The sequence below is a fragment of the Pyxicephalus adspersus genome, chromosome 4 (assembly GCF_032062135.1).
Source record: "Pyxicephalus adspersus chromosome 4, UCB_Pads_2.0, whole genome shotgun sequence".
Lineage (NCBI taxonomy): Eukaryota > Metazoa > Chordata > Amphibia > Anura > Pyxicephalidae > Pyxicephalus > Pyxicephalus adspersus.
The window spans coordinates 130,155,480-130,179,845 of NC_092861.1; the positions used below are offsets into that span (position 1 = coordinate 130,155,480).

The following is a 24,366-nucleotide window of genomic DNA, read 5'->3' on the forward strand; positions in this document are numbered from 1 at the left end:
CATTTTATTAATTAACTTTGAGTTCCAGGTGTCTGTTTTTCTTGATAGTTTCGGTATTAGTTGGGTATCAGGATTGGTAAACAGTTCTAGAAACATTTCATCATCGTTTAATCAGTATATATGATTTTTTATATTACTTTAAATTGTATCTCCAGTTTAAAAAGGAAAAACATATTTTAAGTCATTTTTATTAAACCTCTACCTTGGACCTACAGTTAGTTCATGATGCTGAAGCAGGCCTGACCTGCCTATGTACCACTCCTTCCCATAGCTAGTTCACCAAATATAGCACTCATTGGTGTCAGTTACACTGACCTGAGAGTCACTGTTCATTGCTTAAGGAACGCTTAGTATGCCTCTGGAGGAACCTATGGTTCCATGGTACCCTGGATGACAAACACTGATATATATTGCTCACCAAAATAAATTGTGCAGACCCTGGATTATGAGACATTAACAGTGACACCATAAAATGTCTAAATAATTCATTTAAGGCTTGGGGACCCCATGCACTGTTGTTTCCATAAAAAAAAAGATACAAACTTTAGATTTTTATCTTCATGTTCCCAATATACATTGTGAGGGTTCTGGGGGCTACTTAGTTGTATATTGTACTTCTGTTCTGCAAATTTTTAGTCAACTCTAGCAAACTTGCTAAAAAGTTTTTAAATTTATTTCTTCTTGGTAAATTCTGCTGTGAGAATTACCCAATCTCACGCAAGGATACATGGAAAGATGAAAAACAGGAAAACATTATTTTTGCTTGTATTTGATTAGCCCTATTGGAAGCTCATTCCTTAAGCTAAGAGAAAAATCATTTGTAGAAAGATAATTAGTTTGCTAAGTGAATAGCCTAAACCTATTTGATAAATCAACCCCACTGCATCACCAATGCCGCTGGGTAACAGAAGCTTGCTGCCAGCACGAATTGGGAATAGCTTACATTTAAATGCCCTCAAGTGTCTGCTGCCCAGCCAACCGGCTCACAATTCTATTTAACAAAACACAATTTTAGCCACCTGTGCTAAGTTTACATAACAAAAATGGGCAAATAGTAAGCCAGCCAGGTGTTGGAAAACATGCATTCCAGGCCTCTTGCACACCATCAAGCTGTTTCATTTTCTAGCTGAACTGTTCATGTCAGTAAGAAATAAATGGGAACCATAATTAACAAATTAATGTGTGTTAATCCTTGGTGGCCATCATCTGGGTGCTTGCTCACCTATGAGACTATTAGTCAAAAAATGGCTCCATTACACTCAGAAGCAACATAGCAATTAAAGAGGAAGATGAGCAGAATGGAAAACACAGGGAGTACTGCAACTGCTAGAAACCAGAGAGAGGTAACAGACAGAAACCACTAGGCTTTTTTCAAGCATTTGCAAACACCCTAACAGGCATCTGCAAGCAGCTGCAAAGTGCAGCAGAGCAGTGCATTGCTTCGTTTTTGCACTTTTTTTTTAATTACGTGCAAGCAATATTAATATACATTTATCCTAAGGATAAAGTGCAACAATATTTCAGAATTTTGAGGCAGTGCAATATGGATTCTGATTGGTGGCTAAGAGTACTGCACTTTGCTTCTTGCACCATTACACTCAAGAAACCCTTATTTTAAAAAAAAACAATCTGAAAGATTATTTATGGATGTGTTTAACAGTACCGGCATGCTCCTGCCACATTACAGATAGGAACATATTTGTGTGGCATTCAGTGTGACAAGTCTCTCCCTCGGTTCCCACAGCTGGCTGGTGTTTGAAATTCCAGCTACATGAACTCATATCGGAATACATGGACAAATGTGCCTAACATAACCTGAAGCTGATGTGTTTGATGACAGAGTAATGGGCAAAGCTCTCAGCTACTTTCTCTCTGGAAATGTTCTGCTACTTACATGTTTTCTTTAGTTTTCTGTTGAACAGCTGATTATGAATTTCATCAAAATAATGCCATATTGTTATTATTTAAAAAAATAACATTTGTTAAAGAAAGCTTTAATTTGTTGTTTTATCGATGACACAAATTTTTGCTGCCAACATAATTCTGATGTACTCCAGATAAGACATTTGTCAACAATTCGACATAACTCAGATATAAATCCCTTTTTATTTTAGGTCTTAGAGAGTTTACCTTTTGTGGAAGACTCTACCTTATTTTGTCCCCAGACTAATACATTTTATTAAACATAGCCTAATGGAGTCTAACTGGTCCATCAGGAAACAGAAAGATCCACCAATGAGCTTGAACTTGCAACACTTTTTTAATTCCAAGTGCTGAATTAAGTCATATGGTATACTCCGGCCCTACAACTGCTCTCTATGATCACAATCATCAGTTATTAAAATCAAATTCTGGGGTAAGAACCATTTAAAACCTTGCATTGGGTAGTGTATCCCAATGGATTTGAACAAGAGTCAGCATGATTATCTGAGGATGTGGGGGACATTTGGCTGTGTGCCAAAGGTCTCTGAATAACCAACAAATGCCCATTCTGGACTTTTAAGGCACCTTTTAGAAATTTAAACCACATCTCACAATTATTTCAAAGCAACCCATGAATAGGAATATTTTTTATTTATTTACTTGTGTTTTTATAATGCTGACAGTGCATTACAAAGTCTATAGTTGTATCATTAATTTTCCCTCAAAGGGGCTCACAATCCAATGACTTTCCCTTTTTGGGATGGGGGAGGAAACCCATACAAACACTTTAAGAATATACAAACTTCTTGCAGATAGTGTCCAGTCCAAATTTGAAGTAGCAAAGTAATTTAAAACCTCTACAACTCCTTACAACTATTAATTTGACATGTACAATAAATATGAAAGGTCACCCAAGTTGCTTTAGGAGAAATATCTGTCTTGCCTCGTCTTAGAACCCTCCACTAAAAGGGTATGCAAAAGTGGACAAAGTTTTTTTTTAAATGGATCAGAGATTTTTGAACAACGATTTAACAGTCTCATTGTTTCTGAGGAAGCAGATCCTGTGAAACATGTTGAATACCTATTTGAAACTGAATGCATACAATATACATGTGCTGTAGTCTTGTTTTTAGAACATAATAAATTATGTTTTTTATTCATTTTTGAAATGATGTAAGATGTGGTCTAAATTTTGTAAATGGTGTCCTAAATGTTCAGAATGTGGATTTGTTTTTTGTTTTTCCTGAGATGCTTATTCTGCAATTTCTGTAATCATTTCTAGATGTGGCACAAGACCTTTTACTTTTCCTGTTAGTGATAAACTTAGGCTATTGCGCCATATTTATCAAAGTTCTCCAAGATTGGAGAAGATATATTATCATGGGAGAACCCGAGTGATTCAGCAAAACAGATTTAATGCAGGATTTAAAGCATTTGCCAACTAAGAACAAATACATTTTTTTTAAAAATCCATTTCAGGTTCACATTTATGATAGTCTTCTTCATCTTCTTCATGGGAGCTTTAATAAATAAGCCCCATTGAGTGACCATTAGCTCTAGTAACGGTTGTAAAATGTATTTCAGTTTTAGGGTGGTGGATGATGTTTGCATAATAAAAACTTGGGAAAAAAGTGAAAAATGGGCAGTGATAAATGGATTCTGGGTAAAAAGAAGAAAATAGGCGGTAGTGGGGTAAAATGTTTCTGGGCAGTGTAGTATTTGTTGGTTAGCAATGTGTTAATACATGAGCAGCAAAGATTGTTATACATAGTTTGTGTAAATTGTACTGTAGGTTAATTAGTATATTGCCTGGCTGGAACATAAACATGTGACATAATGTCTATGGCTTACCTGCTTCTAACATTACAGAGAGGCAAGCTGAATATAAATGCTGATGAGATTTGATATATTAAACCTATCAGCAATTTGACAATATAAGAACCGATTGCTGTGGTTTCTCGCAATACAATGTACTATCGAGCAATGGTATCATCATGTTATTGCAATTTATTGTTGCACAACAAAAGTAAACTATTGAGTATTGGAAAACACCAGAAGAAACAGGTGTATTAGCTGCAGCAAGAACATAGAGTTCCTAATCCCTTTTTAGGGCAGGGACAGGATAATTTATCTTTGTCAAACCCCTGACATTGTCAACTAGATCGCTTGTTCATCTTTACGGTCTCAGCATGGTGATAGGTCTTTATATGGACTCAGTCTTACTTCTCCTAATCCAATTCAAGCAGTCTTCTTTTGATTTTGTTATCAAGTTTTGCAATCTCCAAAAGCAGTAAAATTTATGGGAATGTGGGTTTTTCTACAACTGACTGAGGAGGAAGAAAAAATGACAAATTAGGGAGCTCAAATAGTAGGAATGTAGGAAAAAAGTTGAAAAATGTCCAGCTCTAGTAGTAGTGATGATGCCTATGAATCTCACTTTTAGTGATCAGTTTTTCATTTAGTATTATACTACATCTTCATTACAATCTGCTGTGAGAAAAGAACAACAGCCATCATTTCCTGTTCCTGTTAAAATCTTTAGGTGCTGTTGTCTCCAGTCTTCTTGCTACATCTTAATCATCCTTCATCTGCTAAACAGCCTTCATAGAATGGGAGGTGTTCATGTGTCTCACAAATCCTAATAGAAGGAAATTATTCCTCATTTTAGGATACTGAGAAGAGACTTGAAAATTATTCTTCTATGTTCTGGTGGCCAACTCTATACTCTGATCTGATGGATTACAGTACAGAAACAACCTAATATTATAAAGCCATTCATTCCAAACTGCATGCAGCTGTTGGTCATCATCAGTGCACAATATAAGAACCATAACCTAAAGGAAAAAGTATTTAGGGTAAAACAAGAATATATAATGCTTCAGATTATGGTAAGGTGGACCGAAGAAGCCTTTTGAGGTTTGTGATGGAATGCATTCTCTTCTAAGGTTCCATTGAGCTTCCAACTGGTTTATTGGTGGACTTTTTGTACACTTTGCCATAACCTGTTTATTGACATTATTGACAATTATTCTTAAAGAGATAATAGAGGAAACAATATAGGAGGTCTAAAAAAGGAGTTTTACAGATACATTTACTGACACTTATGGCATAATCCACATCACTATTCTTAAGCTCTACCAACAACTGCCATAAATTGTGTAGTGTCTGCATAGAAAAAAAAAATGACAAGCTCCATCATTTATTTTTCCCTATGAGGCCATGGTATTGTTATCTCAAACAAAGCTGTACCAATTAGTTGATGGTTTGATAACTTATGTGGTGCACTATAGAGAAACATTTTCAACTCATTGGACCTGTTAATGTGAAGTTAGGTTCCCAAGCCAAAACAGAATTTAAAAAAAAGCCTTTCCTTATGTTTTGCATAAATTAGTTTACTAACAGTATCATATCCATAGCAGCATAAAATTATTCTGGTAATTCCACCATAAGAGTTTTGTAGTAGAGTTTTGACAGCAGAGTGTGCTTTTTTTCTCCATGTCCTCACTGAAGGAGCGTTTTCTCATCTCCAACCCGTATCGGGAAGGTCCATTTCCCTACCATGTTATATTGCACCTTGTAAACCTGTTAGAAAGAACCTACTATCAGAAAATGCAGAACTCTCTGAAACACGTTTAGAGAAAGGTCTTGGGCTTTGGAGAACAATTATACACCCACTTTATGAGATTGCACTTCCAGGAATAAAATGTATGAGATATATGATCAGTTTTATTAATTCAAATATTTTGTACAATGTACGTAGCATAATAGAGGAATATGTTTTACTACTCTGTGTGGCCCTAAACCACACTTTTTCACCCACCCAGCTCAAATATCTACAGCAATCTAGCAATCTAACTACACCACCAGTAATATATTTGTCCTCAGGGATGAGTCTGTGATTCCATGTTGCTGCAGATACCCATGTTGGAATAGCAAATGTAAATGTTTTAAAAAAAAAAATGACCTTATGCTATGCAATCCTTTATACCTTTACCTTAGAGACATTGCTGATATTATTATTTTTATATGAGAGATTGGGACACCATAGTGAAGGTTGTTGAGGAATATAAGGACATGCTTTTAGACCATCGTGAAGTAAGTAGTCTAAAAGTTCTGCTGAGTGAGTTTGCTATTTAAGGAGCGTGGTGGAGCAAGGAAGTTAAAGAAATTATTTTTTTTTACTTAAACAGTTTCTATTTTGCACTTTGGAGAGATTACTTTTGTGGGGGAACATGCATCAAAATAACTGTAAAGAATATTTTTTGGACTCAGAGGACACATATATATTGATATATCTATGAAGACATTACCAAAATGGGAACACTCTATATATAGTATTGTTGATTCTGTAACAAATTTAATAGGGTACATTTTCTATTCTTATACTCATCATAAATTTATTATTTAATTTACAATGTGTCATGGGATGTACAATATATTTTGATTTCTGTTTAACAATAAGCTTAGGCGTTGCAGCAACAATGCAACATGGATGGATAATTCAAACCAGGCTTGTCTTGACAGAATCCTAAAATATTTTTTTAGGCAGCTTTGTGGAAAACCATAAAAATGTCAAACACATGACAAAAAAACATTTTAGCAAAGTCAACCTAAAGTTTTGTTTGCAAAACACTATAGATGCATTTTTTGTGTTGATGCACTGTGTTGCCATTTTTTGTAAATGTCATATTATCGCTACTGCAAAGCCATGTGCCCCAATGCAACAAAACCCACAGTTTCATGTGTGTTGCATTGCACTGCAGGGTAAAACATGCAAACAGCACCAATGTTTTTTGGATTTGAGGAATTGCAGCCTAATTTTTGAGCCACAATTCCTTATAGATACAGTACAGTACAAAAGTTGTTGCCGTGGGACAAAAAATATTTTATGAACAGGACAGGTTTTTAGGTTTAAGGATGATTTAAACTTGAACATAGTAGAAACCAATTCTGTTTTGCTGGACTCGTCCCTATAACATTTGGGGACAGAGCAAGGGATAAAAAATAAAAAATGGATGTGCATATACAGACTGTATGAATACTGAATTTTTGGTTTCATTTTGCCTGGACATTTACTTTAAAATGAAGCTAATGAGAGATAAGAACTTTTACACTGCATACTTATTCTGGGTCTGAAACTCACTATATTAAAATACCATTTTTTTTCAAGAGAGATAAAAATGGAAACCCCAATGGATCCAGAAAAAAACACCCCTTTCAACAATCAGTGTACACTTTACCCGGAAAAACTTGTGCCAAGATCTGCCATCTGCCTGTTTTATCAGTGGGAAATCCAAGATTCCTCCTGCAGTTTTTTCATAAAGATCAATGGGTATCCAACAGTAAGATATGCAGTTGGGGAGCAGGCCAGTAAATTAGCCTGAGGGGCCTAAGAAGCCAGTAGAGGATTTAACTTCATAGTATGCAACTGATATATCTGTTTTGTATTATGGAATGTTCTCCTATTTAATGTGATGATTCCCTTTTACAGGTCTATTTCTGTAGTGGGCAGCATGGTGACTCAGTGGTTAGCACTCTGGCCTTTGCAGCTCTGGGTCCCAGTTTCGACTCTCGGCCAGGACTATCTGCATACAGTTTTCAGGTTCTCCCGGTGTTTGCGTAAGTTTCCTCCAGGTACTCTGGTTTCCTCCCACATTCCAAAAAATTGCAATTGAATTGATTGGCTTCCCTCCAAACATTGGCCTTAGTCTGTATTAAAGACATATGACTATGGTAGGTACAATAGATTGTGAGTGCTATTGAGGGACAGGTAATGACATGACAATGGACTGTAAAGCACTGCGTAATATGTTGGTGCTTTATAAATACTGTGTAATAATTTTTTGGAAATCAAAATTCATGATTGAAAAATGTGCATGCATAGGCTCCCTGGACATTTCCCCTGCTACTGTAAACCCTCTGATTGAAAACCCCTATTAAGTACCACCTTTATGTACTTCCAAACCTCTGGACCATATACTATTAACAAGACGTTAAACTGAAGTCTCTACCCTCCCCTGTGGAAGCCACAGAGAAATGCATCGGGCAAAGAGACAACTTCCTACAACTCTCGGCAATCCTTTTATGCTTTTCATCTTGTCTAACAACAACTATATTCTTTTGATATGTGTATTTTATATGCCTATAGCCTAGTTGAGCCCTGTCTAGCCAAGACTGGCAAAATGTTCTTGCATAAGTAAAAGGGTTTATTTTGCCAAAAAGCAACTTTTTTTTTCTTTCCTTTTAATTATTTTCTGAATCCTATAGAGCTTTGCAACTGATACATTCGGTGGAAAAATTTTGGTTCCCTTTCTGTTTAAATTTAGTAAGCCTCCTGGAAATGTGAAGCACAATGTCCTCACCCCACTCTCCTGATTGTATGTTTCTGAAAAATCTCCCTAATAAATTCCAGACTGGTAGTCCCAGAATACACTTTGCACAGAATACACAAGTAATGTGTGAAGGAGCTGTTCCTTTATGTAACTATGTTAAGATAAAACTGCAATTTATAGGTTGTCCTTACAAATAGCTTTACATAAATTAATAGTCAAAAACAGTGTTTCCTAATCCGAGTTCTTTCAGAGGTTGCTAGGAGTTCCTTGAACAATGAGCAATTTATTTCTCTTAGGTCAGTTCAACTGACACCAATGATGTTTTTGATTTTAAAATAAGGGTGACATAAGGGTAAGGGTTTCCCACTGGCCAGTAATGTAAGAGGCATTCTTCCTACTGACCATCACACTACTTTTGTATGTACTGTGAGCTGTGGGTATAGTAATTATAGCAGGGGTTCCCTAAAAGTTATTTTTATGGGTTCACCTATGCTTGGCTTTATTAAAAGCAGAATTTATAAACCTTTGTTATTATTGATCCCTAATAAGTACATGAAACAAATAAAAACATCCATAACATGCAAAAGCAATTCAGAAACCAAATGTATAAAATACTGCATGAAAGATGACATTTATTTGTATGTACACCTAATTAGTATTGTTTATTTTTTAACCATTAAGTCACAGCCCATCTGTTTACTATTTATTGTGTGTACTAAGCCCATGAAAAGTATTTTTTCCCTATTAGTTTATTTCTTCTCAGTGACAAGATTTTTAAATAAAGAAAAAAATATTAATTGTGCTTTGTTTGGTATAGAGGAAAATTAGATATGCATTCCTAATGCAGTCAATTGAGACTGATATAATATCAGAACACATTGTAGACACAGCTGTTTCCACAGCTAGAGCTTAGACCCGGCTTCTGTAAATGAAACTATTTGATGCTTCATTTTGTTGGTGATTTAAAGTATTTTTTTTTTATTAATACATTTTTTTTTTCAAACCTCAATTATAATGACTAGATAATAACCCTAAAAAACTTTATATTTAAAACATTTTTTACAATCAAACCTGCTCATGTAGGTACTTAATTAACACATGTCCAAGATTCAAGAAGTCTTCTTATTTATTAAAGGTCAATTGCAGTCCAAGAAACTCTCTTAAACTATTGTTTACCAATATATGACTCATTGGCCCTGATTTTTTAAAGCTAAGCTAAACCAAGACAACTGAAGATAGGCCATCATTTATGAACCACAATGATCCAGCAGACCTGGAATAGATCTGTTCCAGGTCTGAAAAAATTTGCTGACTGAATAGCAAATGGGTTTTTAAGACATCCATTTCAGATTTGCTGACTTTCCCATGTTCTCCCATGATAGCTTTTCTTCTCCAGTCTTGGAGAGCTTTGATAAATCAAGCCCAATGTGTTTTGAGGAGAGACAGTCCTCCTCATAAGAATAGACGCAAGGTAAATTATGTAATAAATGTGTCCAAATGACAAAATAGTACCCCAACCACAAAGTAGGTGAAATCAATGGAGTCAAATGGTAGAGTCACACCAAGGGGATGAATGAACCAAAGTTCCACTTTTACATTTGTATAATCAGGCAGGTCATAATTACAGAAAGGGAGAGACAATGTCCCTTCTGCAATAATGCATTTGTAGCTTTGCATATGTAGCGTCAGCTTTGATTGCCAGTGACACATGAAATTCCTGGCTTCTCCTGCATGTGCCGGGAGCAATGAACTCCTGCATACCTGCAAGATGTATGAAGCAGAGAAGCAAGATGGTGGAACCCTTTGCTAGAATACAAACTGGTGAGTCGGCCTGGGTTTAGTTCTGTTTTAAGGCACTGAGGAGAAATGAGGTAGCCACTTCTCGATCAACAGCACCAAAAGGTTTCACTATACAAGAGACTCTAAGACAAGGTGGGGTCTCCCCATCTGGTACACAGAAAGCAAAAAAAACTTAATAAAGGGTCTAATTCCTCCCTACTTTGTCTAAAACTTGAAAAGAAAAATGCCTTAACATTCACTTTCCAAAGTGAGCATTCTCTTTGCTAAGTGTACAGTCTCCTTTTCCTTTACGTTCCTAGTTCCTTTTAGTAAGACAATCCTAATGCATCATGCATTATTTTACAAACCTTTTGGCAGGTGAAACAATTCCCACGTGAATGTTTTAACTATAAACTTCTTTGGCAAGGGTTGCCCTTTAATTTATTTTCTGGCTTTTGAAACATTGCCATAACACCAACGAAAACATGTTGCTGTTTAGCGAGTACAATTAGTCAATTCAGCCATATGAGAATCATTAGAAGCCATTTAAATTCTGCGAAACATTAATACTGGTAAGTGCATTGGGGAAATGTTTCTGTAAATTCATTATCAGTGAAGGGGAACAAACAGACGCTATTCATATTTCATACTCTAGGTACTATTACATGTCTTCTCCTTGTAACTCTCCCTGACACAACTTTAATTTTCTCCACCAGCCATTAAACGGTATTTGAGTTAATCGCCAAAGCCAGATGCATTATTAGTTGACAATTAACCATGTGATAAAAGGAAATGTAGGTGGAAGGGGATGGGAAATATGAGGTCTAATTTATTTTTTAAGATTAACTTTGGGGTTAAAATTAAAGTCAATCTATTGAGCCAAAGTTGGCATTTGTCCTATTAAAATACCTTCGTAATGAATCCAAGATGTGAGATATACATCAAGTACATTGTAATTGAATGGGAAGAAAGTGCTCTGGTTCTCTTTGGCCTGATATAAAGTTCTTTGTCTATCAAAAACGTTTATTGCTCTTAGAAAGTACTTACAAAGGAAAGTTAAAGTACAATTATTTACGAGGAGAAGGCTGTTACGGGGGAAGGAATTTTAACAAAGTATCTGTCACCACATTTTTTTATTTGAGGGTTTTTCTAGAATGCAATAGAGATTTAGTTTTTTGCTAAACCATTATGATTAGGAAACTTGCTGTATTAGCCCATGTTTTCTTGAATACTCCACAATAAATGAGGTGGTAAAGAAAGCCCATGTATCACAATATACAGTAGCAGCATATTTTATAAGTTACACCTTTTTCATTAAAACAGACCCTAAGCTCCTGTCAAGTGGCTTTGTTTAGGCTGGTATGATGGATGCTGCAGGCAGCAAGTGATCTGATTGCACCATTTGGTGAGATGTTGAACCAAGCAAAAGTCTATATCAGATTTTTATGATTAGAGCAAAACACTAGCACAAGTGGCTTGGTTCTTTGTGTAAGAGCACCAGAGAACTCACTGAGGTATTAGAAAGAAGTATCAACAGTGTTCTATACAGTTCACCAATAAATAAAGACATGATGTGATTGAGCTTGTATGCTCCAAAATAAACAACTGATGGTTTTTTATGGTCGGACACAAGATTGGACAGAATCCAGACACATTGGATAGGAGATCTCATTGTTCTTCATCTTGGTAATTACCCTTTGTTTTTCTTGTACCCCGTCCTAACCTTCATGGTTGCTGTACGCATCTAACTCCCACTTAGCAACATGCAGTTGACCAAATCCATTTCACAGCTCTGCTGAGTTGAAGTATAATCTTCCCACGATCAGATGGGATAACCACTCCCCGCTGATAGGTTTGTGTAATGTTATCCATAACGGCTTCTAACTTTGATAGATTTGTACAATATAAAACATGAATATATATAAATTCTTCCCTAAAAAATGTTTTGGTAACAAATTCTACAAAAAAAAGGTTTGATGTTGCAGTTGCAAGTTGCAATTTTTTGTATAGGAATTTAAAATCAAGAAATATTATGATTAACTTTAGATTACTGGTTATAGTCTTTTTGTAGAAATAGAAAAAAATGTATAATTTATATTATATATATTTATAAAAAATTTTAAAAACTAAAACAAAAAACTATAAAAATTTGAGCGTAAACAAATTAGACAATACGAAGACCTGCCACCTTAAATAATATCATAATAGACAATATGGTGTTGCATGTGAGGTTCATTTAAACTAGCCCATTGTACCATTAATTACTGGATAACTGTATTGTGCAGCTGAGAATGCACAATATAATATTCTAAGGCTGCACATACATATTTAATAATGGTAGTTGGAAATGATTCTTCACGATCGTTTCCAGCGACAAACAACTGAAAGATGTACATACAGCGCCGTTCTGTTCTATAGAGATGGGAGGGGAAAGAACAAGCAAGCACTGCGCTGTCCTCCCTTCACTCCTATTGTGGTCATTCATCGTCTGCTGTTTATGAATCCATCAGGACATGTCAGATTCTCGCCCAAGACAAACCCGACAGCTATATCGGGCAAAGATTATGTCTTGATCACTTTGTGAACAGCATCACTAATAGTGGTAGCATTAATGATTAGTATAAGTGCATTGTATTTTGCACCCCATTAAGTCTGTTATTTCTATTCTATTTATATGTACAGCCAGTTTAATATGAAAATGAGCAGCAGTGAAGACCTTAGTTTAACATTTCGAATCATATTTTTCTTCTATCTTGGAACAAGAAGTTCATAGCTATTCATAGTTGCCATAATATATAATTAACTTTGGTTGCTAATATTAATATTTTCTGAAGTCAAGTTGGTGGGTGGATTGTTACTTTATTCTTTTATTTGATTCAAACATAGATTATGGGTTTGTTTCCACTTCTAAATAGGCTGGCCATTGCCAGGCAATAAAAAGGTACTAGAAAGTTAAACACAACAGCCAATGTCTACTGTGTAGCCCTATAATATTTCAAACACATTCTGCACAACTGGATTGTGCAAAATAAGGAATGTCTAGAAACCTCAAAGTCATAATGTACAGACAGTGTTTGCTCCATTATCCTAATTTATGAAGCCTGGGGAGAATCCAGTGTCAGCAATTTTACAATTATTATGCAATTATAGTTTTCAGTTTACCCAAAAGTTTTGTCGCCAATGCACAATTTAATGTAATATAACAGTTTCTGCTTAAAAAAATCTTTCAGCAGAACTGGCAAAAGATGTGACAATTTTATGTGTATACGTAATTTCATTTTAAAGGGACAATACTATGGACAAAAAGGAAACACAAATGCTGAATATATACCCGGAACAACATTCATTTCATAATCATTGCAGGTTTCATTTTGAAATCATAGCTGAGCATTTACAAGTTAGAAGCATTATGGGTGGTAAGAGATCTGGTTCATTCTGATCTCCATACAACTGTGTTGTTCTAGAATTCTTCAGCATAATTCTGGTAATGGTTCTTTGTGATGTGTACCCAATAGAAGGCTTATTTTCTCTTTAATGTTGATTCAGAAACATATATGGTGCAATTATAGGAATCTTTGAAAAAACTGTGATATTAAATCTTCAAACCATAGCTGGGCTTAGCAATGTACATACACAACAGAAGGGGTACATACCCAAGAAGGGGTCCTGACTTCAAAGAGATCTGACCCTTTTCATATTCAGGAAACATTAACAAGCCAATCAGATTGCCTACTCTAAAGTGGATACTTTCCTTTTCAGCAAATTCTACCACCCTTTCTACCTGCTCAAGTCATTTGAAATATCTGCGGTATGTGGTTCTTTCCTCTTTTTAAAGCCCTGACCAATCTGTAGACCCAGCACTGTCAAAGAGGGCAGAGGAGAAATCCCTATTCCAGTCCATAATTTGACTTTTTATGTTTTTTTCCCAGGGTTCTTGCAGGTAAATGAGGGCTACAGGGACCACAACAAGGTGATCACCAGAAGCTGAGGAGGTTGTCTAATGGGGAATCCTGTTACATTCCCTTTATGTGTAAAGCAAAGCTGGTTAGTGATAGGTTTACATTAGGAAGGGTATTTAAAGCAGAATTGAACTTACCTCCCCATGCTCCATCACCAGCATGGACATCTTCACCCAGTCATTTTCTGGGATTTAGGATCTCCAGCCGTTTTCATTGGCCAGGCCAGAATGGGGTAACTGTTCACGCATATGCATGGGAATCCACTCATCCCTGGCACAGAGAAATGCTGAAATCATACACTACACATGCACAACTTAGTGTATATTACAAAAGATTGCAAACAGGGTAAGTATGTTTTATTACAAAAGAGAAATGGCATGCCCTTTCTTCAATAAAAAGCCTGTCTGCCTGCCTGCTTGCAATGTTTTTGTTTTTTGGGTTTAGTTCCACTTTAGGTGTTTAAACTTCTACCACTTTAATTTCCTATTTCCTATAATACCTATTTCATTGGATCTGTCATTCGGAAAGTAAAAATATGACCTAAGCTGCATTTTGTATCCTGTACCTACCTAATAAACTTTCTTTTGAATAATATTTATTATTGGCAGATTAAATAAATAGTTCTTCAAAAAGCTTTGTTTGAGACAGTTACCTCACTTGCCATTGTCATACTGCTAAGATTATTCATATCCCATCAATATTTTCCTGGACAAATGTGCTCAAGCTGCGACAGTTTGCTGCATTTCCACTAACTGCTCTTTTTATGAGATAATTGCTTTTATATTTATACAGTAATGACACATGGGCTCATCCAGCATAAAACCATTGGCAGGGATGCACAGCAAAATGTAATTATATACCACTAAGTACCATTATCACAGTATTGATGTTGACATAGTAAGATCAAGAAGAATGTTCAATAATGACTGGTTATTTAGTTCTGTGATGGTCATATGAACAGATATTAGATGGAGAGATATTTCTAAACAATCTACTGGCTTTCAGGATATTTATATAATATTATATGGATAATAGCTTACCTAAATTAATATTATTCAGCTGTGTAGTTCTGGAGGCTAAAACTACAGCTGGCCATAGATACATGAGGTCAATCAGACAAGCAAGTATAATCCAATTATTCTCAAGCATCTGAAATAGTTCACACAACCCTAAATGCCCAAGGTGACTACTTATGTTTGGTTGGTTTGTGGAGGTATATCTCACCCAAATCTAGTAACCCCTAAAATAATCTACTATATATAGTCTATTATTATACTACTATTATAGACATATCCCCCCCCCCCCAAAAAAAAAAAAGTTGTATTAATAATGTCTCCTGTATAGTAAACACAGCACAAAGTACTATTCTTAAAGGTATTCCACAAAGCTGAATAACAAATGCAATACATTTCATACACAAATCTCTCAATATAAGAGGTCAAAACAGTATAATTGTTTAAGAAATTGGCAGATTATCCAATCTCTCCAATATATATATCAGATATTTGATTCAGAACAGAATAATATGTAATACTATAGCAATGATAGGAGCTCACAATCAAATGGCATTCTTACCATAGTCATATCTTTTACCAAAGGCCATTTTTTGGAGGAAAGCCAATACCTTCCAATTTGAGAAACCAGTGTGCTCAAAGTAAAACAATGCAAACTCAGGGAGAACATACAAGCTCCACAGAGGTCATGTCTTGGCCAAAACTCAAACCTGGGACCCCATAGTGAACCCATAGTGAACCCATAGTGGTGAGATAATATATAAATATTATTTTTCTTAGATACCATATAATGGTCTTTGAAGGTTTAATATGGGATAATGAACACATTTTGTGCATTTAGAATTTTTTTTACTTACTGATATGTCACAATAAGAGGGATGGTATTACTGTCATAGTCTCTTACAGGTTGTCATTAGACTTGTTTGTGGTTCTTTAGAAGTACTGTGACACTTCAGACTATTTGTTCTGAGCTTTGTATTCTGACATAACAGCTGTAGGGTATGTATTGTTAATATTTATAATCTGTCTCATATCCTCTTCCCTAGGTGAACCTTAGTCTGAGCTTTAGGCATGTAGTTAAACTAAAACAACTGCATTAGAAGACTGTCTAATGCCTATGGGCACTCCAAGATATTAGTTGGTACCTTATCTTTTAACCAATGTTCTATTCTAAATCAGAGATCTTATAGTGATAACAGTGAACAAAGTGTTTCTGCATGACACATGTGACAGGGTGATAATGCAGGATTGCAACTAGGAGACAGTTGTTACTGTAGAGAAAAAAAATGACTGTCATGGCAGAATTATCAGGTATTTTATAATAAAACATTTAGGTTTTATGAGATTAACAACAGTAATAACTACAAGGTAAAGGACATACCATAACACTGGGTTTGACCAGTTGGACACATAGGGCATGATTTATTAAAGCTTTCCAAGGCTGGAGAGGATATACTTTCATCAGTGAAGCTGGATGATCCTGTAGACTTGAATGGATCTGGTCCAGGATTGAAAACAGTTGCTAACAAATAGCAAATGACTTTTAAGAAATCCATTCCAGGTTTGCTGGATCACCCAGCTTCACTGGTGTAATTGTATCCTCCCCAGCCTTAGAAAATTTTAACAAATGAGGTCCTTTGGTTTGATTTACTAAAGGAATATAAACTGATTACTTAGCTCAGTAAAGTATCCCATTGCAAGGGATAGATCACTTAGCTTAGTGAATGTGGCCATTGTCACTTCTTTTGAACAGTCTGCATTTAAATGAAGGAAAACATCAGATATGGAAAATGGATACAAAAAAATTACAGAAACAAATTATGAATGCTAGAACCACCTTCAGTTTGTTTCCCTGGTGCAGATTTTTATTCTTAGTTTATTTAAGATAAAATGTTGCCCCCAGAGCAGGAAATAAAAGGAATTCTCTATAAAGGGGACCTCAATAGTAGTATGATGATTTTAACCCTTTCCAGCTCCTTCCATGAATGAAAATGTATTAATGTGAATTAGGCATATAGCATGATTATAATGTAATGTTTTTCATGATAATAATCCTTTAAGGTGATCAGAAATACATAATAAAAGGTCATACAAAAACTGTAGATTATTTTAACAGTGCTCTAAAGTTCATTGTTGGGTTCACTTTTATGCAACTCTTTCTCATGCCTTTGCTTCCACAGTGAGACAATTCACTTCTTCCAGAGATGTCTTTAGGGAAAAGGAGGAACTGTGAAGTTCCTTTCTAGGTTTGACCTGTGGTCAGTGCTCAGTTATTCTAACAGCAATACGTCTGACTCATTTATGTCAGGAATCCCCCTAAATATAAAAAAGTTCTGTAACAAGACATTTATATTACAACTGAAGCACAACTTTGGTGGTTTGACACACATTTGCATTTATGTTACCTTTGTTCACCCCTGAAATTGTCTGTGAAGACAGCGCTAATTTACTTTACAAGGGTGTGCGTCTCTTTCCGGGCCAGCTATTGTTAAGCAGTGCAGATACTGAGTGACTCACATGGACCACCTGCATTTACATTATCAGTCTTGTTTTAAACATACAGCAGAGCAATAATGTGGGCTGAGAAGATTGCTATGATTACCAGCAATCTAATACAAAATGTTTGCTTCCTGTGTTTTGGGAATGCTTAGTTTAGGGTGCATGCATGTCCAACTGAGCTTGGAGGGGTATGAGAGCCCATTAGGCCCACCAATGCAGGCCTTTCAAAATCATTGAGTTCCTGATTGATGTCCTTGAAGGAGTCAGGGCAATTAACACTAATGTAGTTAGGCTACCTAACGCACTAAAATGTACTTAAAATGGCACTACCTCTGGTTGTGCACAATTGTTCAGCAAGGCATGTGCATTGGGAGGCCATTCAGAACGGCAATGCATCACATCACGGGTGGCTGCACTGTGTTTTTAAAGCCCAGTATACCCTTTGATGACAGCATTGGCAACCTGTGGGGAGGGTAATGCTATATGTATTAGTGCATTTGGATGGACTTTTCATAAGAGGCAAACATTCTCCTGTAGCATAAGAGTCCATTGACACCTGTCTACCTTGGTTCAGTGCATGTTAGAGTGACTTGAGTTACAGGCCCTGATTTATTAAAGTTATCCAAGGCTGAAGAGAATACACTTTCATCAGTTAAGTTGGGTAACTCAGCAAACCTGGAATGGATTTCCTAAAAGTCATTAGCTATTTGTTAGCAAATGTTTTTAATCCTAGACCAGATCCATTCCAAGTTTGTTGGATCACCCAGCTTCACTGCTGATGGTGTATTCTCTCTAGCCTTGGAGAACTTTAATAAATCAGGGCCATAGTACACAAAAAAAAATGGATGTGCAGTATTTTCCTAACAGAGTGGCACTACAACATACATGCATTGAGCTGAATTACCTTAATCCATTATAATTGGTATTGCAAGACACTAACAGTCAAATGATGATTATCACAAAATGGTTTACCTCCATCCACTTTTCCAGGACAACTTGGTCTGGTAAAGCACATTTACAAAAAAAAGATTGAATCAACAGAATCAACAGCTGATACAATGAGCTTGGTTTATGAAAGCTCTCAAAGACTGGAGAAGAAGGACTATCATAAGAGAATCTAGGTGGTCCAGCAAACCTGAAATGGATTTCCTAAAATAATTTGCTATTAGTTGGCAAAAGTTTTCAATCCTGGATCAGATTAATTCCAAGTTTGCTAAATCACCCAGGTTCTCCCATAATAGTCCATCTTCTTCAGTCTTCGGGAGCTTTAATGTATCAGGTCCCATGTTACAGGAGAGACTCACTGTGACACACTCCATCATTTATGATGCAAACCCATCAGAATATGAGCCTGTGTTGATAAGCCTTGGGCTTATGTCAATAGCATCAGTTTGAGGTTCTGAGATCTTTCAAAATTCACCAACAAATGCATTTTACAAACAGATGACATCCTTCTGACCTATAACTGATCTGCTTTAGGTGGGTTTTGTCATCCTTCAGACCTGCTTTATGACCTGTTTGAAGCAGCTTTTGTATGCACATAGATATATAGGAATAAAAACCTGTTGAAAGCACATAAAGACACAAAAGGCTTGGTTTTAAGCATTAAAATAGAATATTTAAATCTCTTTGGACTGAAATCTAAGTTAGTTTTGTGAGTTGAGCACGCTGAGTGATATTTTATATATAGTGGCATAGCTACAGATCCATGAGCCCCAAAGCAAAATTAGGTCCTGGACCCCCTCCTCCTTCTGTGAGAACTCTGCATCACCGTTGATGGTCTTCTAGCTACAGATCTATGGGCCCAGGTGCTAATTTCTGACAAGGTCCCTACCATGTAGAACAAGCACATTTCACATTAAGAGTCCCCCAGAAATTTTGATCTTCCCTCTACATCAAAACCCCATATCCCCACTTTATATTAAAGCTTTCCTTTTATATCATAGTCCCCTAATTCACAGTAAGGGGTCCTATCTTAAATGACCCCTTGCAATACATGTTCTTAATTCAAACAGTGTGTATAAATAAAATCATTAAGTAAAAATATATTAGACAGATAATATACTATAGTGTCCCAAACTGTTCAGGTTATATGAAACTAACATATTTAGACTTTGCTGTGCCTGTTTCATGTTTATTAATCAGAATGACAATGCAGGGGGTCTGTGTGTCATTGTTTGAATCACTTTTTGTGTCTGTGAATGCGTCCGCATGTTGTATCAGCTTTTCATCTGAGCACAGTAAGTGTGGCTGTCCGTTTTCCACCCGCTTCACATAGACTTGGCAGTGGTATCAAGTCATATGGACTGAGTAAACTATTGTAAAGGATACAGTTAAATGCTGCATAATCCACAGAGTCCTGGGAAAATACTCAGACCGGAGAAGTTTGTACTGTAAAGCTTTTTCAATCATATAGTAGATTATGTAGCTGGTTCCTTCTCAGCTTTTGTATTTAAAATGAGTGAGAAAAAAAACACTTTTTCTTGATGTTTTAATTTTACATTGACATACTAATCTTTAACCAGGAGGTAAAAACTGAATATAATTTGAACCTGATATCTATAATTTTGACTGGATGTTCTGTACAAATTCACAATTTCCTTTTCACATTTGTTCAGTTCTCTACAGAATAACACGTTACAAACATGGAGATTGTATATATATATATATATATATATATATATTCATACTTTTATGTATGACTTTGCTATACACAAATATCATTAAGGAGTATCTAAGGATAAAGAAATGAACCTACTTGATGTCCCATAAAAAATGTGAATGAGCTTTCAATACAATGCATATCAGGACTGAATTCTGAGAATATTAAAACAGTCTGGAATGTTTTTAGTTTACAAAAATTAGAAATCTGCAAATTATTTGTCCAAAAGATAAGGAATTCGAAGGTCAAAATGTTTTGTTCCTGAATTAAATAATAATATAATATCTAAATGAACCGCATTCACCCTTGTCAGGACTGATAATGCAACAAATCTGGGAATAAAGACATCAGACTGAATCTGAATTATTATCTGTTCCCCACCCAAAGCACTGGGAACCCTTATACACATAATATCTATACAACAATTAATCTACATCATTGTATAGTTCCTGTAAAAGGGACAGTCAGCAGTTTCCCATAGTAAAGCCGAAGTCTGGTACATATACATGATAACATATCAGAGTTGAGGTTTAGGTTCATACAACTTCATGAATGCAGTTTTCAGTATTGTTAAAAGCTTAGCTAGAAAGAAGTTTTGGTCAAGTGTGTGATTTTCTTACGTTTTTTTGCTTACATTTTGAATGATTGCTTCAAAAGTATCTATATGAAGTATTTAAAGAAAAAAACAAATATACTTTTGTTATAGGCTTTGCTCACACTGGTGGTGAGTAGGGATAAGCAAGATTTTTAAACTCGATCTCGCGGCAAATTTGGCGGTTCTCACTTACCTAAATTGTAAGCCAGAACGGCCGGTGTAAATTAGCCGATTGAGATCGAATTTTAATTTAAAAAAAATTTAAAAATATTTTTTTTTAAATCGCAGGCTGTGCTCATGAATGAATTATGAACTGTTACCACCCTGCACTGAAATATACTCAGAAGTCTGTGGTATGCACACCATAAGCCTTGTTATACTCAATACAATAAAATGTCATACACCTAAACAAACTTAGCATACAACACACTTCATAGTATGCACTCCATTGCACTCAACACACCCCACCATGCAGTTCTTTGCATCCAGAACAACCCAATATCCGCACCAAATGAACTTGCCCTCTGAGCACACCTTATGGTGATCCCTCCATATATGTTAAATACATTTAGGAGATCCGACTAAGCACCATAACAAACTTATTCCATCCTACTATACATCCCAATAAACTAAGCACAACCTACAATGCACCTCTATACACCCAGCACCACAATACATTACTCACACTTTACCATGCACCCCTTTACATTCATTACACCCCACATGCTTTCATATTTGAAATCATGACCTAAAATCTTTTGATCATGCATCAGGAGAAGGGCTAGTCTTCCTTTGTTCCTAGATAGCACTGCATGGTCTTTTTTGGCCGGAGCTCATTGCCCATAAATTTCTTTGAATATGATTTTATAGCATGGCATGTTCTCCCCAACTTGTTTGGCTATAGGACATGGGCTAAAAATTCTGAGATTTTGACAATGACTCTCAAACTGGGCAGGTCTTCACCAACTCCACAGAGCGGCTACAGCGTCTTATTTGGCCAAGGAATATGGCCTAAAAATTGCTTTGGTTTTGATCATGACTTTAGAACAGGGCATTTTATACCGCTGGCTGTTGTGGTTGTAGATGGCTTTTGGGTTCTCTTCACATTTTTTCTTACATAGCCCCATTAACACCTTGGTCTGAACATGTCCTTGTGAATGTTGATATGTGGGTGTATATGCCGTTAAAAACTGTCTAAACTCAGTTTTTGGCAAAAGCAATGCTCATATTTATTTTGAGCAAAAATAAAGCAAAAAAATGCAAAATAAATGCAACTACCTTGGCAGCAAGTAGCTCCCCCTATGTCCAGCTAACACTCTGAACTGACGATAGACTCCTAGCACATTGCACAGGTGCCTTTAAGTACACAAAACTCAGGATCACAACCTTAAAGGGATACACACAGTTTACATTTCCAAAACAAATGTTACAAAGAAACATAACTCATTACTGAAGAGCTTACAGTCTACTTAATATACATATCAAAAAATAGTTATACTAAAGAAACAAAAACACAGTTTAACTGCAGCTCTGCCTCACCTAGGTTAATCAGCTGCATGCATCTCACACTCTGTAATGCAGGCAAAGTGATAATTCTGGATGTTAGTGCTTGCTGGATTGTATGGCCTAGTGCATACAGGCTGATCTCCATGGACACACCAAATAAGTGTCATTTTTTAAATAAATGTCTTGCTGTTAAATACAGCTTTGTGAATTGAAAAAAAACCTGTTAGATAATGCCATTGGTCTGTCAGCGTAGCATACAATTAGCTAGGAGGGCACACATGATCACTGGATTGTAAGGTCTTGGGCAGACAGGCTGCGCTATGGAAATACCTGCCATTTTTCAGTTGGGATGATTGCCATTGGTCAATCAGATGTGATGTCACGGTTGCTATAGCTACACTGATGCTTTCCACTACTTGCTGAGGAGCCTTTCTAGGAGCATCTCCAAAGCATTTATCCTGAGACTTTGTGCGGATTGCAGATTTGTATTTGTTTTGTTTTGTCTTGAATCCCCTACAGGAGCATCTAACATCATCTAGGTGCCAACGCGGATTATCGGAGGCCATTCTCGGCACAACATCGGTGAAATGCCCTCACATGAGGTTGAAGGCCCAACAGGCCAATATTCTCCAGTAGCTCATAGGACAAGATCCAGAGTTACACTTCGCGGCAGAGTTTCTGAACATCAGCTGCCTGAAGGACGAAGAAGAAGAGGACGTCCAAACGCCAACTCATCACAAAGGTACCAAGCCCATTGTCCAGTCAGCCGTGGGGATGAAGACCATCCAGGACCCCAGAATGACCGGATACCGCCAGCCAATGACCAGCAGATTGAGGATCGGCCAATCTGCAGCATCTGCTTGATGGAGTATGAACAGGGACAGCAAACCGAAATACTCCGCTGTGCACACCAATTCCACCTGGCCTGCATCAACACATGGCTGAGGGCAAGTTGTTCCTGTCCATATTGTCGGACACCTATTTCTGAAATTGACGAAGAAGATACAGAGCATGTCATTGTTCATCCAATCATTCAGGAAACTGGCAATGAACGCACGCGGCGAGTTATCGTTTGGTCTTATCATCTGGGTCGAGAAATTACATTCGACGTTGCTGCAGAAAATGTGAGTTTCCAGTCACAGATTTTCTTTTTTACAGATGAATATGATGACCTTTATATTCAGCTGTCACCATCTCTAATCTTCTGGGTAGCAAATATTGGTATATAGAAACATCTATTGGCTAGTTCCCTTGTCAGCCATTACTTCATCCCAATCAGGTAAGTGCTGAATTATTTCCTTTATAAATAACCCTAATAAGTGGTACCTTTTTTTTTTTGCAGGGTTGTGAAACCATATTTCCATATGTCATATTTAGATATGGCTGGGCCCTGCTAAAGGTAAATATTAGTTAGTCTGCTTTTGCCAGAGGGAAGGGGGCTGTTCACTTATTGCTATTTTTGCAAGCCACATTCCAGAGGGCCATTCATGGTTAGTAGAGGGACACATCTGCACCCATTTCCTATTCAAAAAGGTCCTAAGCTTGTAAAAGTATTTTTAATTTTTATTTTTGGTAGTTTTAATTTATTAATATCATTTTAAAGACACACCACTGGACCTTAAATTGTAACAGCTAGTTAAAGGAGTATTATAGCATCTTTTTCACTATTGTATTTACTTTTTATTTGTGGATTTAATTCTTTCCAGAAAGATGTGAAGGGTACTATGTACTCCTGTACTCATTCCACAGGGTGAATGGAATATTTGGGGGCCACATACGTGTGATCTCATTTTTGAACAACGCTGGAATGTGCAAGGTAATTAAAAGTAAAAAAGGAGTAGAATTCAATTTTTAAATGACAAATAATTTTCATATATAATAGATATGTACACTAGTGAAATGCACAAATACAGACCAAAAGAATTAGCATAGAGTAGATAACACATAAATATACACATATATACACACATCAAAGCACACCCAGAAACCCAATGCACACAAATGCATACACACTAGGCATGAGCGAGTGAGTTTCTAAAACACCATCTTGCGACGAATTTGGCCATTCTCGCTTTCCAAAAATGTAAGCGAGAACAGC

General features: G+C 36.4%; 1 long non-coding RNA gene across 1 annotated transcript in view; it reads right to left on the minus strand.

Annotated features, from left to right (window-relative positions):
* The window catches only part of LOC140330146 (uncharacterized), a 114,270-nt gene extending 91,843 nt beyond the window's left edge, over nucleotides 1–22,427 (minus strand). The window contains exons 1-2 of the long non-coding RNA XR_011920646.1: nucleotides 22,302–22,427; nucleotides 14,131–14,263 (exon numbers count right to left, since the gene is read on the minus strand). This is a non-coding gene — a long non-coding RNA (uncharacterized lncRNA). The remainder of the gene's footprint in view (nucleotides 1–14,130; nucleotides 14,264–22,301) is intronic.
* Between the last annotated feature and the right edge of the window lie 1,939 nt (nucleotides 22,428–24,366).